This window comes from Erpetoichthys calabaricus, chromosome 11, assembly GCF_900747795.2.
Source record: "Erpetoichthys calabaricus chromosome 11, fErpCal1.3, whole genome shotgun sequence".
In the NCBI taxonomy this organism is placed as follows: Eukaryota; Metazoa; Chordata; class Cladistia; order Polypteriformes; family Polypteridae; genus Erpetoichthys; species Erpetoichthys calabaricus.
The window spans coordinates 68468561-68483575 of NC_041404.2; the positions used below are offsets into that span (position 1 = coordinate 68468561).

General features: G+C 38.7%; 1 protein-coding gene across 2 annotated transcripts in view; it reads right to left on the reverse strand.

Moving 5' to 3' along the window:
* The window catches only part of ccdc120a (coiled-coil domain containing 120a), a 240217-nt gene extending 227046 nt beyond the window's left edge, over nucleotides 1–13171 (reverse strand). The window contains exon 1 of one of the 2 annotated variants that reach the window (XM_028813286.2): nucleotides 11123–13171. The gene's annotated coding sequence lies outside the window, so the exon portion shown is untranslated. The remainder of the gene's footprint in view (nucleotides 1–11122) is intronic. The other variant, XM_051933491.1, reaches the window with a different exon arrangement.
* Between the last annotated feature and the right edge of the window lie 1844 nt (nucleotides 13172–15015).

Consider the following 15015-nt stretch of genomic DNA (forward strand, 5'->3'; position numbering starts at 1 on the left):
CATATACAAATGTGAGCATGCTCCACTCTCCAAAGGGACCCCACTCCCACTCCCTCCTACTATTTGATTTCATATGCAAACATGAATGTATTTCCAAACTACAAGGGCAAGCATCCACCCCCTATAGTTCATTGGTGTCATGTACCCTTCAGCCAGTACTGACCACATACATATATTGAAATCCTTATTTGTTAGCATTACTTCTGTCTCATCTAAGAAAGCAGCACTAAAGGTCATACACATTACATATTTATTTCATATGATACTGAAAATGCATGTCCAAGTACCAAGTACTCTTCAGTTCCAATGTATTCCAGCAGAAGATGCCATGCAGGATCCCTACTGTGCTCAACAAATTCCTACTAATACACACTTTAATTGAACATTGCATTTGAATGTGCAACTGTGTTTTTGCATATAACTTCTCATAAAAACACTCATATAACATAAAAACACTCAACAATCATATATATATATATATATATATATATATATATATATATATATATAGTGGGGAACAGCCCGGACACAGACAGGTAGACATGATGTTTAAACCACACATGTTTATTCACAACTACTATTTACACTTATCGTGAGCACAATCCCAGTGCCGCAGCACCAATCACCCCTCAAGTCCTTGGCCACATGCACAATGCCTTTCACAGTCTCTGGTCCACCTCCACTCCTCTCCACCAAGCTTTGTCCACTCACTTCCACCCGACTCTTGCCCACGACTGGAGGGAGGCGGCCCCTTTTATTCACCCCGGAAGGACTCCAGGTGCATCCTGAGGGGCTCCGTAGCCACACCCCTGTGTGCCGGAAGATTGTGTGCCAGAAGTCCTCCGGGTATCCCCAATCCTCTTCCCTCCAGCACTTCCGGGTGTGGCGGAAGTACTGAGGTCCAGGGCTCCCAAGGCACTGGGGCGCCCCCTGGCCGTGACCACGGGCCCCTACAGGGTAGAGCTTCAAAGCTCTGTACCCATGGTCCCCAAGGCAACCAGGGAGGACGCCCCCTCGTGTCCTGGAGGAGGCACAAGCCCACCTCCGCTCCTCCTGGGCATCCCGGCTGGGCGACAAACCCCGCCGGGTGCCACAATATGTGTATATATATATATATATATATATATATATATATATATATATATACTGTATATATATATATTTTACACAATCCATCCATCCATCCATCCATCCATCCTCTTCCTTATCCGAGGTCGGGTCGCAGGGGCAGCAGCTTGAGCAGAGATGCCCAGACTTCCCTCTCCCCGGCCACTTCTTCTAGCTCTTCCGGGGGAATCCCGAGGTGTTCCCAGGCCAGCAGATTTTACACAATTTCCTTTATATAATTTAGAGAAAGTGAACACTAAAAATGTATTTAGTCTTTAATAGAGATAGGATGAGAAGTACAGACAACTGGGAGATTCTCGGAGTAGAGCTGCTGACCCTACACAATTAGATAGATAGATAGATAGATAGATAGATAGATAGATAGATAGATAGATAGATAGATAGATAGATAGATAGATAGATAGATAGATAGATAGATAGATAGATAGATAGATAGATAGATAGATAGATAGATACTTTATTAATCCCAAGGGGAAATTCGCATACTTCAGCAGCACCTTACTGATACAAAAAACAATATTAAATTAAAGATTGATAATAATGCAGGTAAAAACAGACAATAACTTTATATATTGTTAACGTTTACCCCCTCGGGTGGAATTGAAGAGTTAAATTAAGCCAATTTGAGCCAATTGAGATGACTTGGGATACAGATGCTTCCTGGATGCTCCCCTCTGGAGGTTTTACAGACACAACCAGCTGGGAGGAGACCCTGGGGAAGACCCTGGGCCTGCTGGGTGAATTATACAGTATCTCTGAGTTGGCCTGGGAACCCCCTGGTGATACTACAGTATGAGTTGGCAAGTATGGTTGGGGAAAGGGACATATGGGTCTCACTGCTAAGACTGTTGCTTCTGTGACCTGGTCTCAGATAATCAGTGGAAAATCAATGAATGAATGAAATATCAATATTTATGCTATATACGGTTCTATTTGCATTTGCTTTTTGTCTGAACTCTCTATGAATGACAACAATCTATACAGTTCTTGCTTTCTTTTCATGATGCTTATTTATACTGATTACATTATAAAGCACTATATAAAACTTACTTTTTAATATTTTTATGACAGAAACTGTACAAAATGATAATTCGCTCTAATATAACTCTGTATCATTGCCTTGTGTTCTATTTTATATACTGTCAAACATGTGTTGTTAGGAGACAACTTCAAAGCTCATGCCAGGTAAGCAATACCACTAAAAGTTGAGTGCAGGTGCTGTTGCTAACTCTCCATTTCCATCCACAGTTCAGAAGGATGAAAGCCCAAAACCGAGTCGCATCACCTCCTCTTCACTCCAGAAAGCCCCACCTCTTCTAGGTGTCTCCTATAAAACCAAGATGACAACCTGAAAAGGGCATTCAATTTGGACCCGCAATTGATTGTGACAGAACTCCTAATTGGAATTGCAATTTTCTTTAAACCCTTTTTGGGACAGCAGAGGCTGTTATTTTACACCTATTTTGTTGTGTTAATGTCCATGGGTGACACTATTCTTCCCTTTATATTATTTAATATGTAGATCTTAACAAAATGCCTCAAATCCCATACTCATACCACACTGTCAGTTACTATAGTTCTGCATCCCCCAACACATTTTACTTTTATACCTGTAACCCAGGGCAATGAAAATTAAACATTTAATTATGTATTATAGATAATATGCCCTCAAATTATAAGGAAACAGAGTACAATGAGTGCTGGTTAAATAAGACTACATCATAATAATAAGCTACCATGTGGCTCACTGGTTGGTCAGTCTTTGCTCTGGCTTGGTCCACTATGGCTCTTGAAAGGAGTGAATAATGATTTGACCTCCTCCATAGATGGAAAATGGCAGAGAGAGAGATAGAGAGGCAGCGAGAATACACCTATACCAGTTCCTGTCACACTTCATAGACCAGTGGGACATCATAGTACAGAGTAGTCCATCTGTTTCAATAACCAATCCTATTAGCCACACCTCAGTCCTCCAAACTCTGCTTCATTCCAGTTCCAAGACTCATGGCTGAATACCATACTATTTTAATCCAACTAGATCTCCCTTTTATCTTAGACTAGCTGGCCAGTTTATGGTCTACCTGGGAGGATGGCTCATAGAAGGTCCTGCACAGAGTAGTAACAAGTACAATTAGATAGATGAATTGTCCCAACCCACCTGTAATTTACACTTATAAAGTAGTGCTTAACAAAACATTTTTTTACCGGTAATAGCATTCCTGAAACCTTTGAGTGTTTACAATGACTTGCTTAAAAAAAGCTGATTCTTTCTTTAAGTCACTAAATAATTATCAAAATGTTAAACATCTATATCACAGCACCATTTTCATGCATTTTTATTTTTTTTCCTACTTGATACCATTAAACAGACATTTCTTTCAGCGGCACCCCAAATCTTTGTGCTGCCTAACTCTCATTATTCCTATAATACATTTATGATTATTGTAATAGCATGGCATTTGAAGCACATGTCTGGAATTTCTTAATTAATCTTGTAAAGTTGTTTGAAAAGGTACCATTTTATAACTTTGTTTTCAAGATAACAACCCTACGGTTTGTTGGCAAACTATTTATTCTTGCTGTGTTACTAAAATGTGGCTGAACATTATATAATCTCAAATTCTTACCAATTTTCAACCTTTATGTTCAAAAACATCTGCATCATCAATTTTACGAACTTGCTTGCTGATTGAATAATATTTTAAACATGGAATTTTAGGCAGTCTGATGTGAATCATCAATGAAGCACAAAAGGGGAACAAGCCACAAAAAAACACACAAAAACAAAAGGCCAGACCTGCCTTCTTTATGTATTGTCTTGGAGGAGAGAGACAGTAGTTTTATGAGGATGGACCGGGAGATTAGATGTAAGTCATGATTTGTGCAAGTTCATTAATGGGAGGTCAAATGATTCTATCAACAAAGCCTGAAACTAAATTTAAAAATCAAAGTCAGAGAAATCAATGCTTAATGTCTTCTGCCAGGAATGTTGTCAAAATGCACTTACACTGAAATTTGTTTTGTCTCCATAAAGTTGGATGAGTAGGAAGTGCATGGCATGACCTGTATGCCATCTGGAAGGTGAGGTCATTAACCATGCACTTACAGGTCATTTGCTTAGCAACCAGTAGCAACCACTCAACAACATAGTAGCGCCATTGGAATGATGCAAAAACAATTTAAATACAGTAATTTTTTAAAGGAACCAAAATATGTATTCCAAACAAATTAGAAAGACAACAATGCATCTAATTTGAAAAAAAATGATAAAACTTTACAGGTCTGGGCCCACTGGGCAAGCCTCACATCAGGCAGTCTTTCCTCAAACTCAAATAACAGGCATCCTGCTTGAACAGGCCCGAATAATGGGCTAATGCTTTTAAAATATCAAAAGTTCAAGACATTCAGAAAGGATGATAGGGAACCTATGAAACCTATGGCCCCAGGACAGCAAAAACAAAATTTCTTTAAAATGAAATATCTATTTACTCAAAAAGGAAAACTAAAGGTAAGGCAGTGTTCTGCTTAGTAGTGTTGTGTTTCCACCAGGGTTCCTCCTCTAGCTGAGGTTCAAATGTAATTTTCATGTATATTTTGTTCATTGTTATGTTAACAGTATTGATTATTTGATTTCTTTATGTCCAAGTATGTTTTGTAGTGTTCCATATGTTTTGTGGGTGATCCCCATGAAGGTAGAGTCACTTGCCCCTCACCAATAGGGACTGCCCTCAGCCTTATAAAGGCAGGGGCGATCCACAGTTCCTTGCAGTTCATTTGAATGTGTTTGAGAGTGGTGAGTTTCTTGGTTTGTGATTTTTCTCTGCTTATTGTGAATTTACTGGATTTTTGACCGATATGCCCTGTATTTCGACTAGTGTTTAGATTTGTGATTGGGACTTTTGGCATTTCCTTTTTTGAAGGCATTGCCTTCTGTGTCTCCATGCTTCTGAAAGGTAATTTTTGGTTCTACAGAGCTTTTGACTTATATATCATTTATTTATAAAGATTTTACTTGACCTTCTGTGTTACTAGCCAGGGTTTTTGATGACATCTGCCCCACTGGTGGGCATTCTTGGATCTGTTCAGGAATTATGCGCTTGGGAACTCTGAAGTTTCACAAGTGGAAAAGCAGTAAGAAGGTCTGGTTTCTTTCAGGAAAGACTGGACATGATTAACAGTTAGGGGAATAGCTGCAGTCAAAGCCGTAAATCAAAAGAGAACTGTGCCAAACACATCTAGAAAAATTCAAAGTAGAAAAGACCAAGCCCTAAAAACTCATTATAAAGGTAACTCCTAACCCCATAAATAGTTGTTTATTTTTGGAATCCAAAATCTTGGACACCAAGAGGAGCACACAGTATCCATATATGTACTTCCTTGACATGACATCATGTGATGGCAATAGGGATGCATTGCTACGCACAAAATGGCTGCCAAAACCAGAATACCATTTACAAGATGAACAAAATGATGACCAAAATTATAAACAAATTAATAAAATAAAATTACACAATAATAACAAGAAAATAATGCTAATTAACTCCCATATATACAAAATCAAGAAATCCATCCATCCATCCATTTTCCAACCCGCTATATTCCTAACTACAGGGTCACGGGGGTCTGCTGGAGCCAATCCCAGCCAACACAGGGCACAAGGCAGGAACCAATCCCGGGCAGGGTGCCAACCCACTGCAGGACACACACAAACACACCCACACACCAAGCACACACTAGGGCCAATTTAGAATCGCCAATCCACCTAACCTGCATGTCTTTGGACTGTAGGAGGAAACCGGAGCACCCGGAGGAAATCCACGCAGACACGGGGAGAACATGCAAACTCCACGCAGGGAGGACCCGGGAAGCGAACCCAGGTCCCCAGGTCTCCCAACTGCGAGGCAGCAGCGCTATTCACTGTGCCACCGTGCCGCCCAAATCAAGAAATCAATAAAAAAATTATAACAGGCAAAAAATGGGTTTTGCCTTTCAAATACTATATACAGCAAACCAAAAACAGTGACTTTAAATTAATGCAGAGGTCAAAAGCTAGGAAATTCAAATGGACACAAAAAAAGCAAAAATCCAAAACAGGAATCATAGAACATAAATGCATTGCCACAACTGCTGTGGATATCAGCAGCTTCTCCATTTAGAATATAAGAAATTTGACAAATGAGAGAAGACCATTCAGTTGATCCAGCTAAGTTATTTAGCTAATAGCTAAGGGGTCACAATATCTCATCCATATACTTCTTAAAGGTTGCCAAGGGTTTTTTGCTTTATGTCCATATTTCAGTACTTCATTCCAGATAACCATAACTCTTTGCATAAAGAAGTGCTTTCTGGCTTCATTCCTAATTTCCTCATAATTTCCACTGGTGTCCTTGAGCATCTGATTCACTCTTAAGTTTACACAATTCTGCTGGACTTACTTTATCTATGCTCATGATGATTTTGAAGACCTGGGTTAGGTCCCCACACAGTCTCCTCTGCTAGAGACTAAATAGGTTTAATTCTCTGAGTCTGTCAGAGTAGGATATGTCCTTAAGTCATGGGATGCAATTGATTGTTCTCTTATGCACAGCTTCATGTGCTTCTATGAGTTTTTTTTATATGTGGTGACCAGAACTGCACACAGCACTCTAGATGTTGTCTCACTTGTGTTTTATTAAGTTTGAGCATATTTTTCCTTGATTTATAATCAACAGTTTTTATAATATACTATCAAATTTTATTTGCCTTTTTGCTTAGATGATGAAAATGGTGTGTCAACATGAACCCCTAAATACTTTTTAGAGTTTGCTTCCTTTAGAACAGTGTCTCCCATCTTGTATTTATAACTGACATTCCTATTGCCTACGTGTAGAGCACACCCCTTGGTGTACAACGAAAAAATATGAAAATCAAAAAGAAGATTAAATGGAGAAAAAAATAACAACCCTGGCTGAAGTATAGTACAATTATGGAAAAAAGTAGATTCTAAAAATACTAAATGCAAAAAATATTTTTGGAAACACCTCTTTGCTTCCATTACTCTTCAGAAAGACTTTCCTTTGCTCTAACAGAATCATTCATCAGTGCCCTGGCTGGTTTTCAAATTAATTTTATGTATGTTTTTTGCTCATATTTGTTTATTTACTTTTTTATTTAGTTAATTATGTTAATTATTTGCATTATTCTTTGTTTTTATTAGTATTGTGTATTATTTAAATGTCTATGCATCTACGCTTATTCTACTGTGCTCCGTGTATTTCATTGGTGGTTCTCCAAGAGGCGGGGCTACTTGTCCATCTCTTGTAATGGACTTTCTTTAATCCTATAAAGGATGAGGGAGCCCACAGTCCTGTTGCAGTTGATTAACTGGATTTTGACCTCTTTCTCTCTGTGACATTCTCTGGATTTACGTATTGGGATATGTTTGCCATTGGATTGTCTATTTGGAAGGCAACTCCTTTTTCGCACCCATGAGTTTCTTTTGTTACAGAGCATTTTGAAAATATTTTATTTTATAAAGATTCCTTTCTTACCCTTTGTCATACAAGTCAAAAGTTGACAGAACCTGCACCTGTGATGCTTTTTGCAACAGTTTTTGTCACTTTTTGCTAAGGAACTCCACAATTAACAACATCAAGCTGATGTCATCATACATCAATATATATATATCAATATATGGCTCTGAGGCTAGGGATCCGCACTGGCAATCGGAAGGTTACCAGTTCGAATCCCGTGAATGCCAATAGGGACTCTGCTCTGTTGGGCCCTTGAGCAAGGCCCCTAACCTGCAATTGCTGAGCGCTTTGAGTAGTCCAAAAAGCACTATATAAATGCAAAGAATTATTATTATTATTATCAAATGACTTTCTGTGTCACATGACAAATAACAGAAGACATTCATCCATCCATCCATTATCTAACCCACTATATCATAACACAAGGTCACAGGAGACTGCTGGAGCCAATCCCAGCCAACATAGGGTGCAAGGCAGGAACAAATCCTGGGCAGGGCACCAGCCCACCGCATGACACACACACACACACCAAGCACACACTAGGAACAATTTATTATCGCCAGTGTACCTAACCTGCATGTCTTTGGACTGTGGGAGGAAACAGGAGCACCCAGAGGAAACCCACGCAGACACGGGGAGAACATAAATAGTAGACATTGCTGTAAAAAATATAGCATTGCTAATAGGAAAAAAAAAATCAAAAGAAGGTGGAGACCATTACAGAAAATGGCAGTGAAGAAATTACACAACACTACTCACAAAAACAAAGTTAACAACCCATGTAACAATAATAATAATAATTCAGAAATTATAAACAACAATTCAGGATAAAGAATAACAAGATCATGAAAGGCTGAATCTTCTTCTTCCTACCCAATTCTTAAATCTAGTGGTTATTTAGACATGATTAATCGGATGTTTCACTCTAAGCTCTCATTCTACTTTCTCAGAAATTAATACTGATATAATTTAAGTTCTATTTGAAATACATGAAAATGTTTAGTGCCGTCATGATTTTACATACAATGAAGGTCACAAAAATTTCAAAATTTGAAATTTCAACAAACTTTCAAACACAGACCAAATAATAATAATAATTTTATATAGCGCATTTATATAGCGCTTTTCTCACTACTCAAAGCGCTCAGCAATTGCAGGTTAAGGGCCTTGCTTAAGGGCCCAACAGAGCAGAGTCCCTAATGGCATTGACGGGATTCGAACCGGCAACCTTCCGATTGCCAGTGCAGATCTCTAGCCTCAGAGCCACCACTCCACCCAAATGACAAAATTATAGCAGGTACAAAGAAGAGAACATCTAATTAAATGGCATTTCCAAAAAAACTAAAACAAAGAATTACTAAATACTTAAGAAAATAATTAGAATAAAATCCTGCAGCCATCATGAAACTTCAGGCCTAGAGTCCACCTCTAATAACCCAAGGCTCTGCATGCAATGGCTAAAACCAATGTAATACTGCGTCACCCTGCAACACACCAAAAGCCCAAAAGAAATAACTACTATACAGTGATTCTGTGTGCCACAGGTTTAAACACGAGAAATCCAGTGTAATGAAAATGAGCTGAAAATAAACATTTGGAAACACATCCTTAGAAGTCTCAAAGTCAAGTCTAGTGGACTCAAACTATAACTGGCTTTTCCGTTTTTCTTTTTCAATGGAAAAACCAAAAATAAGAAAAGCAGAACAAATTGTTAAACACCCAGAAATTAACAACTAGTTCAGAAGCACTGACTCAGATCAGAAATTAGACCTCATGTATCAAAATATAACATGTTCCTTGATATACAGTCTATTTATTTCTATTTATTGATTCTATACATCTATGAGTTTAGTAGATGTTGAATAATTAAATAACTTGACGTGTCTTAAACTCAAGTTACACAATATTAGTCCTAAATGTAATCAAGGTAAGGACCAAAAGTACAGAGAATGATATATTTATTCATTTTTAACATAGAAAAACAATAGAGAATAAAGCATTTACTGTATTCGTTGTTAAAGTCATTCAGGCTGATAATAGAGTTGTAGGCAGTGAAGGGGTGGGCTGGAGCCCATCTTGACAGTATAAGGTGCAGGGCAGGACAGAAGCACCCGTATTAACCACTGTGCAGCCCGCTATACATGTTAATGTTAAACACACCTTTAAGTCAGTATGAAGGGGGAGGTTTTTAATACAATTTAGACTCATGAAGTGCCTGTGTATTCCGTACACTGTTTTAAAAGCATGCAGAACCTTAACACCCATCTCTCCATCTAGTTTTCAACCTGCTTATCGCTCTGGCCCATGCAACATCTCTACTTTGGGAGGAATGTAGGATTCAACTTTGGACAAGGTGCTATTCAATTGCTGAGCACAACCACAGTAATTGATATTGAACCATACAGGAGTTTCTATACAACCTAATATGAATATCTGTAGGATTTGGGTGGAAAATCTGAACAGCAAGATAAACAATCTTACAGACACATGGGGAGAAGGTGCAAATTCCAGCTAATACCAGGCCGGGACTCTAAACCCGAGCTCCGGAACCGTGAGGCACCATCACTAAGGTCTGCACCGCCCACCTCAAAATATGAAAAATCAGATTTATAGAATACGTCAACTATATTATTGCATAGGCATATTTAAAACAATATAAAGATTTTTAACTTCTTCAAATACTGTGCCCTAATGATTTTTTTGTTGAAAGCTTTATCGAACACCAGCTACGAGTTGCTGCTGCATTACCAAGCACAATGAACACCACAAACACAAAGCAATTTATCAAGTCTAATTAATCGTATAGTCCAGAAGAGTCCATTTCAAATATAATGAAACTAAACGCTAAATTCATTTAGCGTTATTGCTAAACCCCACACCTTGTTTTTCTTCTAAACGATTTTTTTCCTTTTCCTTGGAACGATTTTTTTTCCTGTGGTATAGTGACGCCTAGAGGGAGGTCCATACAATTACAGATGTCACTAATTAAGTATTACATGTTGGCATTTCAATGAAATTTTGCAGTTAAAAATACACTATCACGGCTAGACCAAGCTGTCATCAACAACGCTCTGGATGCCAAAATAAAAGGGAAATGTGTAATAAAAATAACCAATAATTGAAAAGATTTATTAAACCAGCAAATGGAAGTTGCAACATCACTGTACTAGCACAAACCTACAAGCAGCACCTCGGCTGAATGTGCCAAAGCTGTAAATATTCATTTAGCAGATGCACGCACAGGGAGCCACACACACTATGGCAAAACCTAAAAGCGTAGATGCGTGATCGCCGCGACTTAAAGCTCCTCGTAACTTCCTCATCCACAATTCTCATAAATGCAGCCTCGGTGTGCACAGGTGTGCCAGACACACGTATGTAAGAATGGCGGGGTAAAAGGGTGAGAAGATGCTCTGATGGTGTCTGTGAGGAAAAGAGACGCGGACGGTAACGCATCAGAGCTAGAGAAGCAGTTACAATACCTGGTAGGATGATGTTGCTTCAGTGTCTTCCCCTAATTCAACCGAGGAAACGTTCGTCTTTCCACTTTTCTTTTCATGGCATTTGTGCACGAAGCGATGCTTGCCTCTGTTTTTTTCTGTCTCTCGCCGTTTTGTTATACCATCCCCATTCTCCTCTTTCTCGCTGCTTTTCCTCCACGTTTTCTGATCTTCACCTCTCCTTTACCAGAGGGGTGACATTTGTCTGCCCATTTAGCGGGGTTCTTATTTTACCTGTGATCTTTGCTTTCTTTTGAGTGCCTTCTGCTTTTCGACCACCTCTCCTTATCACTTCTTTATGCCTGATCTTGTACTCTAGTTTCGTCACTTCACTGTACTTTGCTCTTCACCTTGCCACCCTTTCTCTTCGTGCTTCACCTCAGCATCTTTATCCTTTCTCACTATATACTGTCTCTATTCTGTTTACCGCTGCCACACCTCCTACTCCTCGATTTCATCTTATTCTCTCCTCCTTTCTATTTGCGGCAGTCCTTTCCTCATTTTTCTTGCTTCTTGTTCCTTTCTGAATCGCTATCTTTTCTCGATATCTCCTGTTTGATCTGTTTGCCTTCAAACCCCGTTCAGTATTTTCTCCTGGACTCACAGTCTTTCCCGTTTACTCCCGCATTTCTCCCCTGTATTCCACTTCTAGAGAGTCTCATTCGCAGTCAGTACGGACAGACGTGGACTGTACCAGGCGAACAGCCAGGGCTTTAGCAGGTGGAGAAAATTCGCACAAAATCATGAATTATAGCAGCAGCATGAAGAAGCAAGAATGCCATTCCCATTCACAACTGGAAAGGTAATCCAGCCCGTTGTAATCAGACGAGAAAGCCAGGCGACGCAGTTCTGAATGCAAGATGTTGTTTTCAAGCTCCTTTGCTGTGATTTTTCTTAGCAATTAATTAAAACCAAAGCATGGATGTGAACACTGGATCTAATGGTAACATCAAACATCCACGGATAGAGACACACAATCATGAAAAAAAACATACAAGCATAATCCGGCTCTCACAGATCCATTGATCCATGTTGACAATTGCAGTTGTCAGAAGGTAAACATCGCCCTTCCGTCTTCCTATTAAAATTTAAAAAATAACAATAGAAATTGTTTTACAATAAATATTCTTCAAAGTATGCACAAGTTGCTCGTTGTGTTTCCGCGTCAAAATATACCATAATAATTATTCTCGTTTAGGTAAGCAACAGAAAAGATGATGGCTACGAAGCATTCTCTCAATGAAAACGTTGAATATTCAAATAAATGAGGAATCTGATGTGATGTCTCAAGCAAGTCGTATTGTCGCTTTAAGCAAAGTGCACATATACTCGCAGAAGGAATGCGCCTTTTCCGTGGAGAAAGCACAGTTGCAAGCAAAGCATTAAAAACAACACATGAAGATGTTCGGATCTGCGGATTATTACACTGTTGTTTGCATTCCTATGCTCTTTGAAATCTCATTTGTTAAAGAAAAGAAGCCAGTATTAAAAACAACTTTCGCATAACGGATTTTTGTTTCGTGCGTTTAAAGGGAGCATATTCTCAATAATATAAAAATAGTGAGATCAGGAGCACGCTTTTTATCAGCGGGGAGAAAAACAAGCAGAGTGAGCATGCGGGGTATAGTGGTCCACAGAGGTCAAACAGCAGCGCATATCCTGCTGGAGTCGTCTTCAGTCCTTTTATTTCTCGGGACAGAGCTCGCGCACTAATGCGTGAAGTGGCAGCTCATTCTCCAAAAGCTCTGCAACCTACCAGCACAAAGCAGCTTGACTGCGATTACAGCGCAGCAGGACGCATCTGATCGGAAATGGTGAAACGATCGTGTTCGGGGTCGATTTCTGTGTTTTTTCCTTTTTCCAGTATTCCCAAGCTGGCGCTGGAACCATTCCTTCTGTTATGTCTCTGGTACCCCTGTGCTCACGCCAAAGGGTTTCTGCGAGGGTACGCAGCCCTGTTATTATCATCCACCTTGCAATTACTACTGTGCCAGTATGCCTGAGATCTAAACAATCTGTCACAGATATCACCCCCCCCCCCCCCCCCCCCCCCGCTCCCCTCCTCGTTGTCTTGTCTGTATACTTAAGAGGCACCAAAGCGAATGCCAGTCAACCACATTTTTTAGAATATAAAACGTTTAAGCTTCAGTTGAATTAGTCATTTTTTCTTAAATCAATTCATTTTATTATAAGTAAAGGGTTCAATCGCGACATATTGCCTTCAATTCATGGGAATGGCAAAATCGATCTGGAGTAATGCTGAATTAACATAGAAATTTAACCTTACAACACAACCAAACACTACTTTAAACGGCAACTACCTTGATTAAATAATACATAGGCCTAATTAACTGCTATATGAAGAGTGATTTAAAAAATAACAATACCTAAGCAAATCTGCATTCTAATATACAAATTTACAAATTCTGCGTATAAACTCTAAAGCCAAGAGAATACTTCCACCTACAGGACTATCACACGATCGATTGTAAGCTATACAAATGAAATGACTATATAGCTGTTTACGTATATCATACAAAAACCAACAATGAAGATATGATTTTTTGTGGTGTGCAATGCCAGTATGACTAGAATGTATTCACTCTTGTTTTATGCAAACCTAACAACAATATGACACAGTCCTTGTAATGCACAGACTATGAGTAAAACTATTAAGTCATTAAAATGCAAAATCAATTTTGGCCTGTGCTGAATACATCTATGGGCAAATGTCTATATGGTCTGTAAAACTAAGACAATACTCTGCATTAAATAAGGTTTTAGCCAATTTCAATATTAATACTTCATGTAATATAAAAAATCCAAATGTCAAATTATAGATTGTCATGTGAAATGTGGATAGCTTTGCAAAAAGAAAATGCCAAATGAGCAACATGAATACATCAGGTCTATTGTATATACCATCTATATACATGAACTACATTAACTATTTGCATGATATGAGCACACATCAGAAATGCCACAGATTTAGACAGCAAATGCAAACTAAAAGAAAAGAAGGAATTTGTCAATTACTGCAAAACTTCTCTGATGTGTTTTGCTAAATGATTAGATAAAAATATTAGGGTGGAAAGTAGAACATTTTGATTAAAATAATACTATTGCCAAAATAAAAACCACTACAATCACTTAGGATTAATAAAGTTTATCTAATCTAATCTAATGTTGATTAATGAAGTTTTTTTAGTTTGCATCTCATGTCTGGATACTGTCTTTGTGGAGCTTGCTTGTTCACTCTGGGTATTCTGGTTTTCTTTACACATTCCCAGTGACTTGTAGGTTATGTTGACTTGCTATTCCAAACATGTCCCAGTATGAGCACAAGTCGTGGTTCTTTTCATGGACTGATCCCCTGTACAGGGTTGATCCCTGCCTAGCATCCTGTGCTGCTGGGATAGGCTCTAGCCCCCATGACTTTGAATTGGATTAAGTGGGTTTAAGAATGTTATGCTCACAAACATTACCATACTTGAAGTCATTTTAAATTGCGTAACATTTGTTATACTAAGGCCAGTTTTTTTTTGTTGTTCTTGTTTCTTCATTGGGAGCACATACAGTTAACATTGAGTTCCTTGGTACTATACAATAATCTAGTAGTGAGAGCAGAACCTGCAACCTTGTGGTTCCCAGACCAGTTCCTTAACTGGTTGTCCTACATTTACGTTCTAGACTAGTTTTACTGATACGCTTCATGGATAAAAAACAATTTAGATTTCCTTGTACTTTGAGCCAAATTCAGTCGCTGATCGACCAATCACTCCCTTTTTTTTCTAACACTTATGAAAATGACAACCACAAAGAAATGTTTTTATAGAATCTTTATCTTATTACAAGGTGTCTGATATACTTGCAAA